This window comes from Anomalospiza imberbis, chromosome 10 (assembly GCF_031753505.1).
Source record: "Anomalospiza imberbis isolate Cuckoo-Finch-1a 21T00152 chromosome 10, ASM3175350v1, whole genome shotgun sequence".
Classification (NCBI taxonomy): Eukaryota; Metazoa; Chordata; class Aves; order Passeriformes; family Viduidae; genus Anomalospiza; species Anomalospiza imberbis.
In genome coordinates, this window is record NC_089690.1 from 19,060,726 (window position 1) to 19,082,151 (window position 21,426).

The 21,426-nt window shown below is 42.7% G+C and overlaps 2 protein-coding genes across 4 annotated transcripts in view; both read left to right on the forward strand.

Moving 5' to 3' along the window:
* SPSB4 (splA/ryanodine receptor domain and SOCS box containing 4) overlaps window positions 1-21,426 on the forward strand; it is a 162,507-nt gene that overhangs the window by 77,843 nt on the left and 63,238 nt on the right. The window contains exon 1 of one of the 3 annotated variants that reach the window (XM_068201004.1): window positions 4,332-4,811. The exons of the other annotated variants lie outside the window; for them this stretch is intronic. The gene's annotated coding sequence lies outside the window, so the exon portion shown is untranslated. Of the gene's footprint in view, window positions 1-4,331; window positions 4,812-21,426 lie in introns of those variants that run through there. 3 annotated transcript variants of the gene reach the window in all.
* LIMS2 (LIM zinc finger domain containing 2) overlaps window positions 1-21,426 on the forward strand; it is a 201,757-nt gene that overhangs the window by 20,009 nt on the left and 160,322 nt on the right. The gene's annotated exons all lie outside the window — the stretch shown is intronic.

Genomic DNA, 21,426 nt, shown 5'->3' on the forward strand with positions numbered 1-21,426 from the left:
ACTTGAATACCAGCTCCATAGAGAAAGAAACCAACTCCTTCAGATAGTCCTTGAGACCATGAGCTCTGAAGGAGATAACACACCAGGAAAATGAAGGGGAAGTTGAGCTGCTTTCTTCTTACCTGGGAGTATTGTGTATGTATAGTCTTTTTTTTTTTTTTTTTTTTCCTCTTTTCTGATGTGTTTGGGAAAGGGACTTGACTGTGTTATATGAAGTTCATAGTAAACTTTGGAAACACATCTGAGTGTGCAGGTAGCTCTGCTTTTGAATAGATGGACTTCTGACATTTTAAAATACTCTACTTTTGAATTATTAAGTATTTCTGAATGCCATCCTTATTTGTCAAATGTGGTATGCAGGATCTTTATCCTCAGTTAAGAATCTATGAACTAAGGAAACATTTAGGTAAGTGCTGATTTCCTAATCTCTGTGGGGTTTTGTCATTTGCTTGTAGGGGGATGAACTCTAAGAAGGTAAATTCTAACTTCTGCCCAATGGCCTAGTAAAGCAGATCTCTGTTCCAGCTGCAATTTGTCAGGTCATTGAGAGATGCAGTATCCTGGCTTCTTGGGTAATGGTTTTGCTAGGCTCCAAGGAGTAAAGTCTGATTTCATGGCTACCAGGATATGGCCAGGTCACAATGGAAACACCCATGCAGAGAAGCTCTGTCCACACAGTGTTTTGAATGGCTGGAGCAAGGCAGAGGCTGCTCTGCTTCTCTGGGTACTTCTATACAAATGTCCAGCGTTCATGGAAGCAGACCTATAGGACTGGAATAATCTTAAAGTTTAAACATCTTGTGTGAGAATTTTGTGGACTTTAGGCTACTATAGTTAAGGTCACAGCTTCATATGTGGATTGTGGATATGTAAAATGCATGGAAATACAGATTTTCATAAAAACTTTCAACTTTGGCTCCTCTGTAGGAATGATGACTGTAGTATTGCTGTACTTAAGAGGGCTGTTAGAAATAATATCCATTACTTAAGCACCATAAATGGAAATTATGGTGCAATGAAATACAGTTCTTTACAATCCATAAACCTCAGATGTGTATTTGTTTTGTCTTATGGATTTCTAGGTGGGCTTTGTCCACACTGTCCATCAACTTACAACCTTTTCTCTGTGTCCTCCCTCAACTCTCCCCACCTACCTTTATCTGGAGACCACCCACAATTCCAGTCTGGATGGAGGAGGAATCCCAGGGATGTAGATACACAAGATATAGCAGTGCTTAAAAAGCTTTTTGTTGCAAGTTCCTCCTGCCTGTGCTGGGAGACAGCTCTGTCTGGAAAGCTGGGCAGCTGCAGGGCAGCCTGGAAAGTCAGCAGAGCAGCTCAGCCTGCTACTAAAAACCAGAGCAGATGTAGCCACCCCAAGTATAGGAGTGCCCAGAAACCAGGTGGGTAAAATATTAGTGATCTGATGAGTTTAGATGGATCCCAGGATCAGGACTCAGTACTTTTGTGAGTGTGTGTAGGAAATGTTTCCTAATTGCTTCTCAGTGGAGTTGAGGGTGTAGGAATAATGTGGAATAATTCCTGTGAAATGTAATAATGTGGAACTTAACTTGAAGATGAGTGTGTAGGGGAAGAACAAATTTGGGCAGTTACATTTTTTTTGGCCTGTTTGCTATCAGATGCCAAGATGCAACTTCAAATGATGAGTCTCATGTGAGACACAAGTAGAAAGCAGATCTTCTTGATCTAAATCAACTTTCCTCACTTTTTCTTAACTGCACTTACTGTTTCATGGGCAACAGTGAAAAGGTTTTACTCTCAACTCTGCCCATCAATTCCAAGTGACTGGAGAGGCAGAAGATTTCTCACCTGGCCCTCACCACCTAATCATGGTTTTTGTCAGTCAAGCATCAATTGTGTTATTCTTAAGATTTCCTTTCTGACTGTGATTGTTATTTTGTAAGGTAATTTCAAACTAGTGGAAGATTTTTGGGGAATGTGATTAATGCGCAGTGCTTAAGACACAGCCTGGGTTCTGTCCTTTGTGATGCACAGGTCCAGGAGCTGTACCAAATGGTTCATTTTGTTGACTTTGTGTCAGAGTTTATCTTGGAAGGTTTGTAATGTTACACAAACATGTGCCTCTTCCTCCCCTCCCCAGGTATTTTATGGAATCAGCTATATCTGTACCATGCTCAAGTGTGTTCTAAAATCATGTTAATATTTTAACAGGTGGTTGTTTCCTATTTTTTTACATTCTCATCTATATACAAATAGCATGTTGTAGCCCTCATTAATCAAAATGACACTTTCTACACCCTCAAGTGTTTTCACATTTGCACATGAAGTGTGTTCCCAAAACTCTGTGCTGCTTGATTGATTTCTGCATTGTGCACTTTTCAGACCTATGTGTATAAAGCTAGCTAAAAAGATACAAAGCTTAACTTCTAATGTGATTTCTTTAATCTCCTTTTGTAGAATTAGTATTACAAACCATGTAGAAAGTATTTCCAACTTTGCTTTTTGCATCAAGCTTGGCACAGGCACAAAGGACCACATCCCATCTTACACTGGGAAACATACTGCTGGCTGCCAAAAGAAGTGTGAGGAGACACCGCTCTTTTGGGAAAGGGTGTAAGAGAAAAAAAGCTGTTAAAAACTGAGGAAAGCAAAACATCCTCCAAGGCACAGACTTGCCCCACTGACTGTTCAGACATGGCTCACTCTAAGGCCCCTCTTCCCAATGAGTGCCAGAGAACAGACATTAGCTGGTGGTCACATCCATGTACTGATTTACATTTAGTAACTTGTCTGCTGCTAAGAGCACAGATGACTACTCCTGTCCATGTATGTATATATAAACCAGACAAAGACTGCCTGAGGGAATGGGAAGCAGCAGAAAGCCTTTCCTAGGCATAAAGAACTGTGGGGCAGATAGAAAACTCCCATTCATCCTGTGCTTTCTATTTGCTGTACATATCAAAGGGGATGGGTCTCTGCAGGGCCTGGAGAGAAACTGGAGTTTAATACTCTCTTTAAAATATTTCATTTGGGTTCAGGAGTGTCTGACCCTGGAGGCACCACTAGGTCCCCACAGAAGAGGTGCTGCCATTGTCTGACACTTTTTCTGCCCACATGGCATGTGTGAAACACAGCCAGTTTTACAGCAACTCATATGGAGGATTTATTGACTGAAGACTCTCAAAGAATTTGCAGAATTTCCTTTCAATTTTTTTTATGGTCTGAGCATGGATATTTCTCTTGTCTGGTTCAGTTCTTTCCTAAAAGCCTGTCTGAACATTTTAGTAAAAGAAATAAAAGTACTATAGAAATAAGCATCAGCATGAAAGTGGAGGGGGGAAATATTTTGCCTTCTCCATTGCCAGAAGTATAGAGTGTAGGGAGAACAGCAGAATTTGAGGAAAACTACTAATCAGTAAGGTTTTCCTCACCTTTCTGAATTTTTATTTTCTTGTCCTAGAAGAGACATTTATTTTATGTCACCTTTCTGGTCTAAGGTCTCTAAGAGAAGATAATCTAGTTGATGGGTGAGAAGTGCACAGCTTGAGCAGAAGCGGCATGTAACATTTCTTGTCTTGAGTGTGGACCCAAGTACTGCATACATGAAGATACATGTGTGACAACCTATGCTGGTGTTCCTAGGGGGCAGAGGGGAGGGAGGGTGATTTAGGGCCGTGCTTATTAGTGTTAGAAACCACAGCTTTTCAGGTAGTTATTTACTGATATTAATGAGTAGTGATCGAAGCACTTGCCTTATGACTGTTTTGTAACTTGCACTGGTTTGACAGGACTTGCCTTGCCTGTAGCCTTCTAGAAGACGTGAAGCTCACCTAAGAGTGTGGGGTTGGTTTTGGCAGCCAAAAGTATAATTAGTTTCACCCGCACGTAGCTGGCTTACGGAGCCCGGATAACGCAAACCTGCCGGCAGCCCCAAGGACGCGTGTGCTGAGTTTCCACGGCAGTGCCCGATGCGCGGCACTAATTCCGCGTGCGATCCCCGCCCGGCTCCGGCTCGTCTCCGTCTCGCACACCATGGGCCGCCCGCAGGGACTCGCTGGCAGGACTTTGGGCGCCTCCCTGTTGCTTCCCCTCGCGGTCGGCACGCCGGAAGATGCTGCTGTCCTTTGCCGGAGGTGCGAAGCCGCTCGCTGTGGCCCGTAGGGCGGTGGCGATGCGGGCGGCAGGCGGCGGCGAGACGCGGTGCTGACAAAGTTTGCCGTGCCCGAGGGCGACTTTCACGCGTGAGCGGCGGGAGCTGCCCGGGCGGCCCGGCTCTGCGGGTGCCGGAGCCGCGCCGCGTCCGCGGGGGCCGGGCCGGGGGGAAGGGGCGTTGCCATCTGCTGTTAATTCCGCGGTCATTGGATTAGTAACCGGCGGTGATGAGATCAGCGGGATCGGCTTTCGCGAGGGGGCACGGCGCTCCCCGCGCTCCCCGGCTGTGCCGGCTCTCGCATGAGGCGGCGGCGGGCAGCGCAGGGGGAGGCAGCGCGCACAAAGCCCGGTAGCCGCCGCAGGCCGCCGCCGCCCCCGGGCAGGGCTCCCGGGCGGCCCGGCCTCCCCGAGCCCGCGGCGCCCGCCTCGCTCCGAGCGCGGGTCCCCCCGGCCGCCCCGGCTCCTCTCGCCTCCCCGGGGCAGCCGCAGGCAGCGGGCGGCGGGGAGCAGCCTCTGCTGGGCGGGCGCGCTCCGGGCGGGGGGCACGGGCTCCAAGCGTGGCGAGCTCGGCCACGCCGGCTCCCGAGTTTTGTTTACTCGTGCTTCGCGTCTCGTCCCCGGTGTCTCCTCTCTGCCGGCATAGCGGATCGGTGGCGGTGCCGTGCTGGGGGTTTATGGTAAGTTTGCGATGAGCGAATCCCTCAGTTCGTGGGAATTCGGTGTTTTGTTGCACAGTACGTAAAGACGCGTTTGTGAGGGGATTTCTTGCTTGGTATTTTTTTTAGTAGTGCTGGGTTTCAAGCTGGTGTTTGAAGAAATACACTTGCGTACCTTTTTCTGCTTTATAATGAAGTGCTTTACACTATAAATTAGTTTCTTGAGCTATGTAAGAGAGTTATTTCTAGATGTTAAATAACTGGAGATCTACGTTTCTCATAAACTGAATGTGTCTGACTTTGCGCTGCCGGACGCAAACCCTTTCGCCTCATGATTGCCATAAGCTAATGTTTTACAGTGGTTACTTGGTGCTTTTTCGAGCAGTAAAAGCCAGACCTCAGTTCAGGTGTTTAGACCAATTTGAAATATTAAACTATCTTCTCCGTAAGAGTGTGAGGGAAGCTGAACCTTCGTCAAGACAAACCTGAATTTGTATGCGAGACTTGAGTTTCAACAAAGAAAGGTATTGACTGAATTTGCCTTCACAGTACTGGTAAGAGCTCGGAGCCAGGCAGTGGCTTTGCTGTCGCTGTTGGGAAGCTGTTCCTGCCGAGGGACCAAGGGCAGGGGAGCTGAACGCTGCCCTCGCCACCCCATTCGTTCCTGGAGGGACTCCGGCGTTGATGTGGCAGCGTCCGCGCTGGCAGCAAGTAATTTGTATTTCTTTGTGCCTAGGACTTGGAGTGCAGACTGCTACAGGGTGGAAAGTGTCCTATATAGAGAGATGGCCAGCTACCACTTCAGCTGCTGGTTTGATGCTGGCTACAGCCCTCCGGTGCTTAAGTCATACCTGATATTTTCACAGTGCTCTGTTTGCCTTCCGGTGACAGAAGCAATCCCTGATAAGATATCTCCACGCTGCAAAAGAGCTTATCAGGAGAAAAAAAGCAGTCCCAGAGAGTTGATGCTTGTGGCTGAAACTGGCCTGACTTGTGCAGTGTATCTCGAAGGATGCTGCATTTTTAATGTTGTTTCTGTAACTAAAGCAGCCCGTCAGGGACATGAATATCAAATTGCTGTTAGATTATTTGGTGCTGCTGACAGAGAAATGCCAGATACCGTACATTCTCCTAACAACAAGCGGAAGTTTTATAACTGGCCTTAGTCATGTAAGTCTGGTTTCCTTGGTAGCTAATGTGCCTCGGTGTCTTGCTGCTGACTCCGGATGTCCTTGGATGACCGTCCTCCTGTGCTTCGGTGACCCTGCCAGGGCTGAAGGGAGACTCAGTACTTCCCTGCATCGCCGGGATGAGAAAACTTCCCAGCTCCGTGCCTTCCTGAGGCCCTCATGTGGGTGTTGCTCTGGAAGTACACACTGCTGCTGCTGGGCTCCGAGAGCTCTGTCTTCACTCCCGTCCCATCCCATCGGCCTGTTTGTCTTTGCAAATGTCACTGCAGCCAGCTCTGAAGCACCGGGCTTCCTGCTCAACAGGCTCTGGGGCTCTGGACTGAGAAAGCAGTGCCACCTTTTTGCAAGGAGCTTTTCAGAGTTGTGAGAATTCTGGGGTTGTTTTTGTTGTTGTTTTTGGGGGTGTTGTTTGGGTTTGTTAGCTTGTTTTTGGAGAGGTTGTTAATGGTTGGGTTTTTTGTTTTGGTTTGGGTATTTGGGTTTTTTTTTAAGAGAAACATAACACACACCCCCCCCCCCCCCCCCATGAGAAGTACTAATTGGATATCTTGTTTCTTGAAAGAACATATTTTTCGGATTCTTGGTTTGACCAAATTAGAGTCATCTTTACAACTCATGTTTGTGCAGCATGTGAATTTCTGAATGATGGGACATCTCTCCTATGACTCCACAAGCAACAAGTCATTAACTTGTCAGGCTTCGTTGTTGCTGTGCGAACTTTTTAAATGGATTTTCCCTGTACCAAGAAAATTCAAGGCAGCTATTTTTGTCTCATTTTCCTTCACAATCACTGTTTTCCCCTCTTCTGTTATAGGACATTGACCTCTTTCTATGGAGAAGGAAAGTAATTTTCACAGTGGCACTCAATGACATGTTGCAGGACTTCATGTAATGGTTACTTTGTGTTGGCTTCTTTTAATTGAGACAGCTGGAGAGTTTTCCTATGAGGAGCTGATTTGCTTACCCATTTGAGACATAGTGACAGCATAGTGAGGAAGAAGGTATTACATTATTTTCTGAGATATTATTGTTAAAAATCCTTGGCTAAAGTGATTAGCAAGATCATGCTAGATACTCAACTGTTCCGTCCTGGTGATTCTTCATGGCCAAGAAGAGAAAGGTAGAAAAGAGGGATGCCTTATTCAAATTCTGTAAGCCATGCTGTGTTTTAGCTGTCTGCTCTCTTCAGTCTGCTTGGCTGCTCACTATTGCTGCACTGACATCCTCTGCTCAATTCTTTTTGTGTTGGGGAAACTTCACTTCAGTGTAAACTTGAGCTCTTGCAGTGGTAAGTCCTAGGTTGAATAATGATAATGCAGAGTGGCCTTGATACATCTATTTCCTGCATCAGTTAGTGATGCACTGTTCTTAATACAATATTCATGTAAAGGAAATCTAGATGTATTTTCTTCTCAGCAAGTTTCCCAGGATGGAGGATGGATGTAAATGTTGCTGGACTTCATAAATCCTCTCTGAAGACTGAGGCGAGACTGACGGTTGAGAGGAGTGGAGGCTGGTACAGCTGGGTGCCCGCCTTCCTGGCACCATCATGAAGCAAAGCTGGGCTCGTGGCTGCAGCGATGGAGGGCTTCATGCTGGCAGATGGATGGATGCAGTCCATCTGAGCTGTATCAATGTGATGTGCACCTTGAGGCTAGTGAAGGTGCAGGCCACATGTGTTGTCCTGGGAATTTTAAATATTTATTAAGCCAGAACAGATCTGTTCTCTGTGATGAAGGCATTGGTTAAACCTGCCCATTGAACAGTTAACCAGTTTTTAAAATCAAAACTCTCTGTAAAGTTTCTATGTTATGGATAAATATTTGCCTATAATTCTGGAAGTTGTTGTTGGACTGACTGAAAATCAACAAGTGCTGTGGATGAAACTTGCCAGAGCAGACAGCTACCTCAACCACTGTATTTTTAATGGGCTTGTGTACATGCTGGTGAATCTGCATCACTCTCTGCAGCACACACAGCCTTTGCGTGTGACTTCAGGCTGTCTTTGCAACGTGCTCTGCTAGCTGACACAGGTTGTGCTGTAGGATAAGATGTTAATGCATCACATACTTCCTGGAAGAGCAGTTCATGTCTTCTGACTTCTTTAACTTCAGTCAGCTCAGGCTCAGGTTGTTTGTGGGGGTTGGTTGTTTGCTTTTTGCCTTGAAAAGGTCTGTGTGCATCACTACCACTGCTGCTGGGCTGTGCATTGTCCATTCACTGGATAGTGCTGCTCCAGAAGGGCTGAAGGCAGCTTCACGGGTAACTAACTTTCCCAAAGAACAGCAGATGTGTTATTTTGTTACAGTGTCCAAGCTGCTGTTGCTTGAAGCCAGCAGTGTAGTGTACTTGACCTGTGTTCCCTCAAGAGTTAAAGTATCTGAAATGGTGGATGCTGTCTGAATCCTGCTTTCAGGTGACCTTTGCAAGATGTCAGGAAATGCCTTTTCCTCAGCTGCTTGTACCGCTCTACAGCCCACAGCCATTTAGATTGGATGGTGATAAAGTTAGAAGTTTAGTTTTGGTTTGGTTTTTGTGTTTGGAAAGCTGGCAGTATACTCAGCAGCATTCACAGCCCATCAGGGAAAAATCCTTGCCCTGAAGAGATTTAACAGTGCTCCAGTGGCCTTGGTGGAGGCTTGGAAACATGCATAAAGGAGAGCTAGAAAATGTGAGTTATGTTTTTGGTAGCAGTCATGGTTAAGAGGGATCAGTTCTCACAGGATGCCATGACTTCGGGCTAAGAACTGCCATTTGACTGGCAGTAATTGATTAAAACTTGATGGCTCTATTTTGGCTGCCTCTGCTCTATTAAAGACTGGCCCATCAAGAGTGCTGGGTAGAGCTCACTACTTTCCTTCCTTTGGCTCCTTTTCCACCAGAAATGGAGTAGTGTCAGGTACTAGCCTGTTGAAATGCACATAAGTGTATTTTTATATTTTTGGGGGGGTATCTTTTTTAAGTGTATGTCACCTTTGCCTCAGAGGCCAATGTGATGCAGCATTTTATTTCTGTAACAATTGAAATGCAGAAATTTTACGTAATTTGCTGTGGTTTGGCCATTGCAATGAAGCATGTGAGGAGAATTTATATGTATTTCCATCCTTACTAAGAGGTGAGGTGCCTGGACTTAAACATGGGTGCTCTGTGACCTAAATCTGTTCATTCTGAAGTCATTTGAACTTAGACCAACGCTGAGCAGTATTCTGTATAATTTTTTGCTTCCCTGTGCTTATTTTCTGTATCTTTGGATTGAACATTGTGGGGTAATCCTGCTTATGAGTAGTGTCAGATGACAAGTTTTATTGTGTTGCATTGCAGAGTGTGGTGACTTAGCAACTTTCTTTGAGGATTTGTCAGAGGCTGAAGGGACAAGTAAGCTTTGGTGTGCAGCAATGTAGGAAATCCATCTTGGACCTGATTGCAAGCTACTTCTTTCAAAGCTGTACAGCAGACTCTTTAGATGAGTTTGCCTTCTTGATTTAAACATGCATTTCCAGAAGCATTTTCTTGTACTGCCTTTCTCATCCTAACCTATTGCTGAAGTGTGCTGTGCACTTTTCTGCATTGTGCCCTTCTGCAGTAGCAACTCCTAAGGAAAAATTTGCCAAGAGATTTTGAGAAAGAGAAAAGATTGGTTCTATTTACAGTGTCTCGTCAGAAGAATAAGGATTTGCTTCCTGCAGAAATGGATCCATCCCTGGGACCTAACCATGGCCCAGACTGCAGGAGCCCATCTCCTGAATCCTCCCCTTGCTGGGGTTGGGAGCTGCTGAGGGAATTCCCTGCCGAGGGGCTGGAATTTCTGCTTTGTCCTGAGGCAGCAGAGGCACTGCTGACTGCTGGCTTTGCTCTTCTATTCCTTCAGCAGTTTTTCTGCTTGGCACCTGAATACAACCCAGCTCTTTGTGAGAGGGGGAAGTGAGGCCAGTACCTAGAGACCGTCCAGGCTCCATCTACACCTCACAGCAGCAGCATCATGTAGCCTTTGTTAAAAAGAGTTTCTTGAATGTTCAAAAATCAACATATTTAGAGTTGCTTTTTTAAGTAGTATTAATCATGCAAGAGCACTTGTATAGCTTTAGGCATGGAAAAAGGTGTGATTTTTCAAATCTGATGAAAGTTTTACGTATTTAATTATCATTTAATTTTAACTGCTTCTCCTCTCTTTTTCAAATGAATGTAGAAACAAATTACCTTCAGCAGAAGGATGCCTTTTTTCATTAGATATTGGAGGTCATAATTTTAAGAAAGAGCCACATTGCGCAAAGTATTTACATCAGTGCTACATTTCATACTGAGAGTGTGCTGTCCACAGAAATCCCTACATGGTGGTTGTAGGCATAGTTATGAGCTGTGTGTTGGTTCTAAATAAGAATATAAGAATAGAATATAAGAATATTCTAAACAATAGGTTTGCTCTGGAAGAATGAAAATGGCTTGGAAGAAAGTTGGCTGTTGTCTTTGAACACTGAACTAATTCTCAAAAATATTGAGCTTATTTCCTAATTAAACTATTTCATGATAGAAGCCACATAAAATGAAGCAATGAATTCACAGGGTTCTCAACAAGGATTATATTACTTCACATGTGAGAAAATGCATGAGAGTGAAATCTAAATGTATAGCCAAAGAAACAGTTGGTTTAAGAGTGGTAAAGGAAATTTTGAGCTTTAACCACTTTCTGAGTTACTAGTGAAATTATAAACAATTTCTTGTTTTGTGAATGACTTTCAAGTAGCTTGGATACACTCAGTAATCTGGTGGCTACTACTGGTAACTGGTACTTTGAAACTTTATTTTCCCAGTGTTTTAGACTCCATTTCCAGAATAAACTCTGCTGTCATTTGCTTTTGACAACAGAATGATTGCAGTGTTGTGAACTGAATGGTTGCTTTAAAATAAAGTTTACATGTTCATTTGTTTGTACTTGTATTCCTTGCTCAATGATGCTATTGCATATAATTTTTTGGTGTGTCCTGTATTTTACTCCATTTATGTGAATTGTTGGCTCAAGTTATACATAATCCCAAAACCCAGTGTAGCTGACCTGGGGATTCAAGAGTTAAAATTGAAACCTGGTCCTTATGGTGCTGTTTGTGTGGCGTTTTCTGGCTGAGATGCTTTCTTGAGATTAAAAAAAAGGCCATTAACATGAAAATTTACTACTTCATTTGTTTGATTATCTTGAAAGTTAATCCTAATTTAACATGTAAAAAGGTGTACTTGTAGATACTTCAAATTTGTGTAACATCCGTGTTTGGGGGATTGAGTATCTGTTCCTCATGGCTTATGACTAGTCTGCTTGGATTTAAATTGAGGATCTAAAAGTGTGATAGGCGCACATGCTGAACTCTTTCAGAGACTTAGGGTATTTTGAGGCTCCAGCTAGCTCCCCTGGGCAGTTCCATTACTTTGTTCTTTGCCTAGGAAAGGAGCAGCAGTAGTGTACCTCTAGACATGTACTAAACCTGAGAATAATAAATTAAATTCTGACCTTTGGTATTTTCATCCCATGCTTGAGCAAAGTCCCTGTCTATGGAGCACATTTTGGGAGTGTGACCCTGCAAGGAGGTTCAGGTGCATTGTCATCTTGCTTTCAAAAATTATGCAGCATAAAGAAATCAAAATACTGTTTTCCTTATTGTTGAAAACTATTGTCAAGCGTGTCAGAGATGACAGAAGTTTGAACTAAAGACGGTGGCACATCAAAGTCTATAAAAGACAGAAACGTTGCCATCCCAACCTCATTTTACTGTGTTGCTGCATATTAGTGTTACATCTGGTTTGTTCCAGCACCTAACTATCCCTGCACTTCAGCACCATCAGCCTCTGATGCTGTTAACATCTGGGTAACACTTGCTGTGATATTCTCACTTCTAAGTGTACTGGTCATTCACTAAATATTTATAGAGTCCTTCGGTTTTGATGTTGCAAGATAAAAAGGGTGGGTTTTCTATCATCTTTTGTATTCAAAGGCAAATAATACATTGAAGCTGGTGATTATTTAAAATATTATCACATCAAGAAGTTCCTTTGTACTGGGGTCAGTGTTGAGGTAACTGTTTCTAGCAGGCTAGAAAACCTTGCAGAGTTCACTGCTGGCTTGTTTAGACTAAGATGCAGTGTTTTAAGTCAATGATCATCTACCAAAGATGTGAGAATGTGCTCAGGAAGGATTTGTTACAACATGTGCAGTATCTTATCCTTTGAGTTTAAATAGAACAAGATGTATTAAACAAGCTTGAGCATGAGATCTGGCATATGTCCTCGTTGTTTTTAAATTTTTTTGCATTCTTATTAGTGTTATTTGAAACCAAGTGTGTGGGTGGAGAGAAGGAAGAGAGGCTCACCTGTGAGATCTCTTGGTAGCCAAGTACTGAAGTGTGGACAGGGAAAAAGAGGAACATTCAACAGCAGTTTCTGAAGGTGATGGAGAATAAGGTGATTAATTTGTCAAAGGGACTAAGGCTAAGTATTTGTCAGGATTTAAAAAATGACACAGGGAGTGAAAATAGACCTCCCAGGCAGGGTGCATGAAGGGAACCATCAGGAATTGCTGCAAGGTCCTCCTCCTGTGGTGCTCAAACTCCTGTGAGGAGTCAGCAGTGAAGTGGTATCAGAACTTCCCACACCTCAGTAAGTGCAGTGGGATGGGAGGAGGTGCACGAGGCTGCTGCCTTCGAGTTTGTGTCTAGGGATACAGTGGGCTTTCAGTTTGTAATAATTGGTTTTTTTTTCAGAGAGTCACCCTCAGCATTGATAATTTGCTTGAATTTCCTGCTCTTAGACCCAGCAACAAGAATCAATAGTTTGTTTGCACTTGAATACACCTCTGTCTAGCAATGGTGAATAATAGTGCAAGGGAAGAAAAAATCCATATGCTTTAGTTCATGACAGTTTGACTTCTGGAAAAAGACACCAAAGGGAAATTCAGAGTGAAATGTCTCAAAACTCGGGGGACGTGAGAGTGACTGATGAGCTTGCTTTGACTGCTTTACTCCATCCACATCCTGCTAATAGAGGACATGGCAGCGGGAAGTCTTCGGGAATGCAGAAACCAGCCCCCTCTCTTCACTCCCTTTATTTTTAGATTTTGTTTTCCCTGTGGTAAAATCTTTGGAACGTGGGTGAGCAGTGCCCAGAGTTAGATAGAAATGTGACTCAGTAGTGCCTGCTGCCTGGTGTGCAGTCATTCAGGAAAAGAGCAGAAACTGTTTCTCTCACCCTGGGGTGATAGAACTGGGGATGTAATTCCATTGTGTGTAGTTCTGACATCATGTTTTCTTCTGCACATGGATGAAGATAGAGAATTGAAGCAGAACTGTTTTTCTTTTAACTATTGGAAGAAGTGGAAAAACCATTGGCTAAACCTAGCATCTAAATTTAGACATCTGAATTAGCAATGCAGGAAGCAGTAGTGTAGCAAACAGCTCAGTTCCTCCGGAGCACTGCTGGCTGGCAGGATAGAAAATCTGGGCACTTAACAGATGCAGGCATCTCTTTACACCTCCTGGGAAAAATGTGTGTGGGATGCTTCCTCTGGGTAATCCTTAAGCCAAGGCTAAACTGGCAGTTTAACTTTTGTCAGAATTCCCAGTGAACGGGTTTTCACAAGGGATTTTTTTTACTTGTAGTTTTTTTGGTCTGAATATTTGCTTACAGTGGGGTTTGCTTCCACAGCTGTTCTGCATTTGGTTTCTGTAGTGGTAAGGAATGTGGTGTGCTGCAATCAAAGCTGAGCCTAATAGTCTATTGTAGAAATAAGATTGTAAGGAAAAATTCAAGCAGTTACTTTATTATAGCAAAGATGTGTGGGTTGATGGTCTTGGTAGAATTCAGTCTCATGGTACAAGAAGAAATTTCATTACGTGTAATAATTAGCTTTTGAAATAAAGAGGATTATCTTTCATTTTAATCACCCTGCCTTAATAGCAGGGAAGAAAAACCATTTTATAAGAGTGCCAATTCTGTTCTCTGTGTTTTCTAATATGACATTTTAATTGAATTTTATATTTATGGGACTGATACTTACAACTTGTCATTCTTGTGGCTTCTTACCTTTTTTCCCCCTGTATATTAACCAGCTGTCTTTTTAAAGACTGTAAGCTTCTGTCCTGCTTGTCTTGCCAAAAACATTTCCACAAACAGTTCCTTGTGAGGAGAATTATTACTGACATTAGTAATTTTTAACATGCAACTTTTTAATATTCAGCCACATTTCTCTTGTTAACACAAAGCATTGTATATATATGCATTATATCCAGTATGTGAATAGTTTGTAAATAAATTACAAAAGTAGGTTTAAATTCATTAGTACTTAGCAAAACTAATGGATTGTAATCAGTGTAATGGCTGATGATAGACTGTGCTGTGCCAGCAGGGGAACTGGCTCCCAGAAGAAGTAAAACCAGCTCAGGAATGACTAGAGACTGGCTGGTGAATGTGTTCTTCTCCAGATGCTTTTTTAATTCCTTCAATTAACTTGATTAAGCAGCTTAGCTTGAGTAAGCAGAATTTGTGACTTGGAAGTTCTCCCATGTAGTATTTTCCCATTGCCTTAGGAATTAATTCCTTTAATACTGAGTCTGTGTACAGCAGGCAGCCGTGGTGGCTCCTGTCTTGCACAGACACGAGATGGTGTGTGCTTAGTATGAGGGGCACACACAGGGTGCTGTTTCCCCTCTCTGCAGTTGGTTCTTGGCAGAAGTCATAAATCACAATGATTTCTGCACACTGCAATTGAATGGAGCCTGACTACCTTATTTTTTTATTGGTGTTGGAAGTTCCCTCCTGCTTAGATCACTCTGAATCCTACACCAGGAGAGAGGGGAACACTCTTCTCTGTGCCCTGTGGTTCCCAAACAGGGGAATTGCATTTCCTAACTGTATGACCAGTGTCCCTCCTAGGTAACCCAGTGCATTCTCTTTCCTACCCAATGATTTATCTTCACAGCACATGTCGTTAGGGAATAGGGAAAGGGATGTGAAATAGGGAGTCAGAAGGAGCACAGAGTTCTTGTCCATCTGTCTGCTTTCCTTGAAGACATCCCCTCCCTTTCCAGCAAGGATGGTGGTTATGTTACAGTATCCTATATTTTTCAGAGCACAGAAAAGTGGCCTCAGCTGGAACCAATTTCTATCCTACAGATCCTTGTGGTACTGGGGAACCCACCCATCAGTAACTACTGCAGCACAAACAGTATTGACTGCTGAGTATTGTGGCAGCCTGGAGCTCTGCAAGGCTCAGCTCTTGTGATTACAGCTACTGGCTCAACAAATTGTTTTCCAAATTGTAAGTCATTCATTCTGGTCCTGGCTTGCAGTTTTTTTGTATAATTATAAGTTTTTTGTATAATTGTAAGTTATTTCTGCTATATCTGATTTCAGTATCAGATGTTGCAGTGTCTTATATATAGTGTCATGAAATCCATGCAGTAATTTCAGAAATTTAGGTGTTTACAGGTGATTTTTTTTTTCCTTAGGAGATTTTCAGAGAGGAGCTTGACACTACATAGACTTTTTCATCTCCCCTTGATTATGCTGTGTTAATAAGCATATGTATTCCAATAATTGCTCATGAGTCTGCTACCTAAAGACAGGTGAGGGTTGAGTGTGCTTCCATATGCTTCTCTTTCTAGCAGTGCCAGGTGGGAAGGTAAATCTCATAAAAGGATGCTAAAAAATGGGTACAATTTTAAGCCAAATGTGGCTTCCCAGTATTAAGGAAACTGACAATGGGATGTACATGAAAAGGAGGGGAAAGGTTGAAAAGGAAAGGGGAACTAGAAAGACTGGGATTGTAACAAGAAGCTATTAACCATAGATGTGATGAAGACTGTGTGGGGCAATTGAAAATACTTTTGTTTTCCATTCCTTCCTTCACTGTGGAGGAAGACCTCTGTTCATGAGAGAGATTCTCCAGGTGGTCAGAAGTGTTAATAGACTTCTGGGTTTTAATGCTCCATTAAACTTTCATACTGTGTAAATTATTTTCTTCAAACTTGCCTCTATTTTTGATCTCTGGACTATGAATTGTAACAGAGTTTGTGCTAAATATGAAAATGCACATCTCCTCTGGATCCCATGATTCTTGTAGCAATTTCGGTGTCCACACAGCACTTCAGGGAACAGTTTATCTGTTCAAAGAATGGTTGGAATTTAAACCCCCTCAGACTTCCAGTATCCTTAGATATTATTTTCCTTAACCTCTTGGCCAAACGGCTTGCTTTCCTCCTCTGAAACTATTTGTAGTGTTTGTGCAGTATCCCACATGGTTTTACATTCAACAGTGGTGTGGTTTGTACATGTCTTGCAAGTATTTTGCAGCAGTAAATGATTATTTGAAAAATGCAAGTTTGCATTTAGGCTCAAGTGAACATCTTGGTTAGTTCAAATGGTTCTGGAAGGATCTTAGTATAAATTTACTTCATTTTATGCTACTTGTGCCGCTCTTGGGGATGTAGTAAACAAAAACAAGTTTAGCTCTGATGAAGCTGAAAAAAGAATAATTTTCCCAGTATTCATCCAGGAATGCAGGCTATACTGACTGTGTTATAATTTTTACAACTCAGTGGGAAGATTAATTATTTTCCTGAAGGTAGTCCTTTACTTTTACATATATTTCTAAATATTACTTTTATTCTTTATCATTCTGGAAATCAAGATGATCTGTATATCCCAATACAATCTAGGTTTTTTTTTTTCCAGAATTAAAAACTCAGAGCACTTTGTTTTCAGTATATTCCACCTGTTGCTGGAGCTTAACTTGTAATTACTGATGTACTTTCTCTTTGTCTAAAGTACTGCTGATCCAAATTTAGATTGAACACATTTTTCTCCAGGGCAGAACAGGTCCCTGCCTGAGTTATTGGAGAATCAGAGTCTGGCAGATTTAGATCATGTCTGGAAGATTGTCTGCAATCATATCAAATATGGGGTTTTTTTACGAAGATTAATTGGAATATGCTATATTTTTATTTTTAATATAGCTTTTGCAAGGCTTCCAGGACACAATGTTACTTATTTTATTTCATCTAAAGATTAAGTTCTAGGATATTTTTATTCCCATCACAACTTGCATCCTGATGCAGCTTTCTTCCAAATATCTTTCAATTTTTTTCCCTCCCTTTTCATCCAATGCATTAAAGAAGGAAATATAGTTTGCAGTTAATTGTTACAAATAAAATGCTGCTTAAAAGAAAATTCCCTGCAGAAGACTGCTTAGTAGGGGGAACTAGACTAAAGTTATTTTCAGAAATACAGGACTTGTGTTTGAGCTTATAGATCACAGTTTGTGTTGAGTTGCCCTGTAGGCAGGCACAAAGCTGATTTATTTTTATCCATACCTCTATTAGGAAGTCTAGTGTGGGCTTTTTAAAGTACTTTCCTGTGGTCAGAAATACCTGAAATTGTTGGCACTTGCAGCATGAATTTCTCTGAGGATGTACGTTGTTAGGTCAGTAACAGAGAGATGTCAATGCTACTCCAAGTAGCAACTTCTTCCATCATGGCTTTTCCTAGTTGGAGGCTCTCTGATTTTAACACTGCCAAGTTGGGTATAGTTTTTCTCCATAGAACAGTATTGATTTGAGAAAGCAGCCTTTTGACTTAATCTGGCTCTAGGACAATGAAAGAGCCAGAAAGAAAATCACGTTCCACACAGCCAGCAGGGCTTCACTGATGGCAAACTATACCTGGCAAATTTAGTGGCCTTCTCTGGTGAGATTATGGCATTGGTGGATCTGGGAAATGCAATTGATATAATCTACCTGGATTTGTGCAAAGCATCTAACACTGTCCCACAGGACATTTTTATTTCTAAACTGGAGAGACATGGGTTTGATGAAAGAATCACTTGGTGTGGATAAGAAGTTGGCTAGAGCAGGATGCCCAGAGATTTTATGGATGCCCCATCCCAGGTAATGTTCAAGGCCAGGTTGGGTGGGGCTTTGAACAGCCTGGTTTAAGGGCAGGTGTCCCTGACCATGGCAGGGAGGTTGGAACTAAATCTTAAAATCACAGAATATCCTCAGTTGGAGGGCACCCAACAGGATCATTAAGCCCAACTTCTGGCCCTGCCACTCCTCCAGGACACTCCCAAGAGTCACACCATGTGTCTGAGAGCATTGACCAAACACTTCTTGAACAGGCTTGGTGCTGTGACCTTCCCTGGGAAGCCTGTTCAGTGCCCACCCACCCTCTGGGTGAAAAACGTTTTCCTGATAGCCCACCTAAACCTCCCCTTACTCAGCTTTGTGCTGTTAACCCGAGTCCTGATGATCTTTAAAGTGCCTTCCAGACCATTCTATGATTCACCACTATGAGACCCATTCTGGGTTCTCACCAGGTGTCCTTTGTGCCTTCAGGAGTCAGATTTTTGACATGGGGACATAAATGTCTGTGAATCTTTAACTCCTTAAAGTCCCGTGCCTTTCCCCAGCCTCTCCTGTGTTGCCAAGTGCCCTATTTCCTAAATTTCCTAAAATAATAAAAAACAGACACAAAAATACTACTTGGTAAAATGGAAAAGCTTTTATAAGCATGAGGAAAATCAATTTTGTTGCTTAGAACTTAGGCAGTTTGTTTCTATGATATTACTTTCTCCATTATCTCCACTTTTCTGTGCAATTGTTCTCTACTGACAGATGGGCTTTAGTAGTGGCTGGTGTTTGAAACAGATGAAATTCATTGCTGTTGCTTAAATAATGTGGGGTTTTGCAAAAGCATTTATTTGTTTAACAGGAAGTTTTATCTTTTTGTCAGCACCCCAAAGAAACTTGATTCATTGCCTCACCTGGGAAATACAGAATCTGAGCAATCTGATTTTGTCATGATGTTTCTTTAACATATCTGAAGTGTGTTTACTTCATTTCTGTTGTTTAGAAGAAGGAACTGTGGGGCTGATGAAGCATTGCTTCCTGGTTTTGTGTCTTGTGGCTGACTTGACATGAAATCCTCAGGACACTTTGCCTGCAGTTACAGCTTTGATGTGAGCTCCTTCTCATCAGGGTTTCTTGGCAAGATGTGGCCTGGCAGCCCAGCCTGGTGTTCCATGTGCTCACTTCCAGGATGTCTGTCCTGTCTTGTAGGAACAGTTATTCCTGAGCCTGCTGCTGCTCTGTCAGAGTTGGCTGAGCGTGGCTACTGACTGAAGTTGCTGAAGGGGGAAGGACTGGGGGGGATGCAGATGGTGTGATTGTGTAAGTCTATTTTCCTATTAAACAAAAGAATATACTTTAGTTCAGCAGCAAACTTGTTCTCATGCACTCATCTCCTGCATGTTTGTGCAAGAACAATGGCTGGGTTCCCTCCAGCCTTGCCTTCCCCGCCTCACTCTGCAGCCCTGACGGGGGGAATGGGCCTGACCCCGTGTGCATTTGTGTCCACCCGTGGTTTGTCCAAGACAGCCTTTTGGGGCATCTCTTCTGCATCAGTCTGTTCAGTTCCCAGGGGGAAGAATATCTTCAGCTCTTGTCTGCTGTGTCTGGCCAGAGGCATGGTCTCTGGGACTCCTGCAGCATTGCTGGAAGTATTAATGACATCCAGGTCACATCAGGAACTGCCTCTGGGCTGCTTCAGCTGAGCACATCTCACAGGTGTTGTCTGTAACTGCTTCAGTCCACATAGGAATTACACAAATACTTGGATGCAAAAGATGATCACAAAAGTCTCCCAGTCATTCCAGAAGCATTGCAAATCTTAAGCTGGTGTTGAATGTCTTTTTATAAAAGATACTGAGGCAAGGCCTTAGAATCATCCACTGCAAAATGTACAGACAGGCACTTGTGAGAGTGGAACCATCTCTTGTGGAGTCTGGCAAATCTGCAGTAGCCTTGTGATGTTGTAGACACCCACAGAGCTGCTACTAGAGAGTGTTCCTCTTTAGCCCCATCCTTACCAGGGTACTGGTAAAAACCAGTTACAGACCGAGGCTCCCTTATGGTTTACAAAGCCTCGCCAAGCTTGGAAAACACTGACAAAATCACAGACTGAAGCTTGAGCTGGGGGGCCAAATTTTCACTCCAGTGTGATCTTACAGTTTCTGCAATTGCGGTAAAGTTCTGGTGAACCATTCTGTCAAGCCAGAGGAGCTCTCATCTGTCTGACTGTCACTTCCTACCATCTGCAGGCCTTCCCTCAGTCTGCTCAGGGATCATCTCTGGCACGTTCCCTGGGATTTGCAACTGGCTAGACTGAGGAATGATGCTTTCCAGGAGTTTTTCTCTCATTTATGGCTTTTTAACTTATTTCATTTTAAAGGCCAACTGGCTCCACTGCACATTACAGCAAAAAGAACTGCAGTAAAAGAAAGGCAGTGGGAATGTATTCAGCCACATTTTGAGGCTGTCACTTAATGGATGTTCTGATTTTGAAACTGAAGCTGTAGGGTTATTGATCCTCTACAAAGCTATAGAGCTAAAGTGTAAAATGAATTGTCTAAAAAGAAAAGGGTTAGGCTGGTGAAAAGTAGTAATGACTGGTGAGAAATTGCAATATCAAAATTTAATTATTCCTCAGGTTTTAAATCTCATGTGTGTGACACCTATTGGTATTACTTACTTGGTGAAGCAGGGTGAGTAGAAATATAAAATGGCAAATGATCCTGTAAAATGCAAAGTGGAGCTGAAAGCATAATTTTCAATTTAGTGTTAAGCCTTTTTCGTGTGTTAATTTGCTCTTTTGATACAACCCTCACACTTGAATATTAAAAATGGTCACATCAGCTGTTTGGGATAAACAGGAAGGTATTTACTGTGACTGAAGGATGGAAGATGAATGATTTTGAAGAGAGAGGAAGATGTAAGCAGAAGCTCATGCCTGTGCTGAATTCAGACATGAAGTTTAGGTGTGCCCCTTAGGGCAGCTTGAAGTGACTGTGGAAATTTGCTCCATGGTTTGGACTGCTGCCTAAAGGAATGGTTCTGCCTTTGAGATTTTATTTTTTTCTCTCTCTTTCCTTCTGCCAGAGCAAGTATTTACATAACTGTCTGGTATTCTAGATCAGAGGGCTTATTCACCTGAAAATAACCTGGCAAAATAAAATGCTAGATTTTACTCACTTTAGTTTTCTGAGGCAGACCCATTTCAAGGCCATTTGAATGCAGGTGGCTGAACACAAAAGGGACGAATGACTAGGAAGGGGTGGTGGAAAGGATGTAGCAGCTTGAACATCTGTACCCTTATGGCAATTGTAGGATTGCATGGGTATTCCTGTTGTATACCCTGGAAAGAAAAGTGCTGTTTCCTTTCAGGAACTTAAGAACTGAAATATCGCTAGCTTTAAAAGTACTTGCATAGTAAAAAAAGTAATTTCTGTTGCATTGTGTTACTATATTTGTTTTTCAAATTGCATTGCTGTATTCTGAGAAGTGATTACACAGAAAAACTGTTTACAGACTTGAAGTTATTTTCAATTCATGTTTCTTCAGAATAGAAATGTCTTC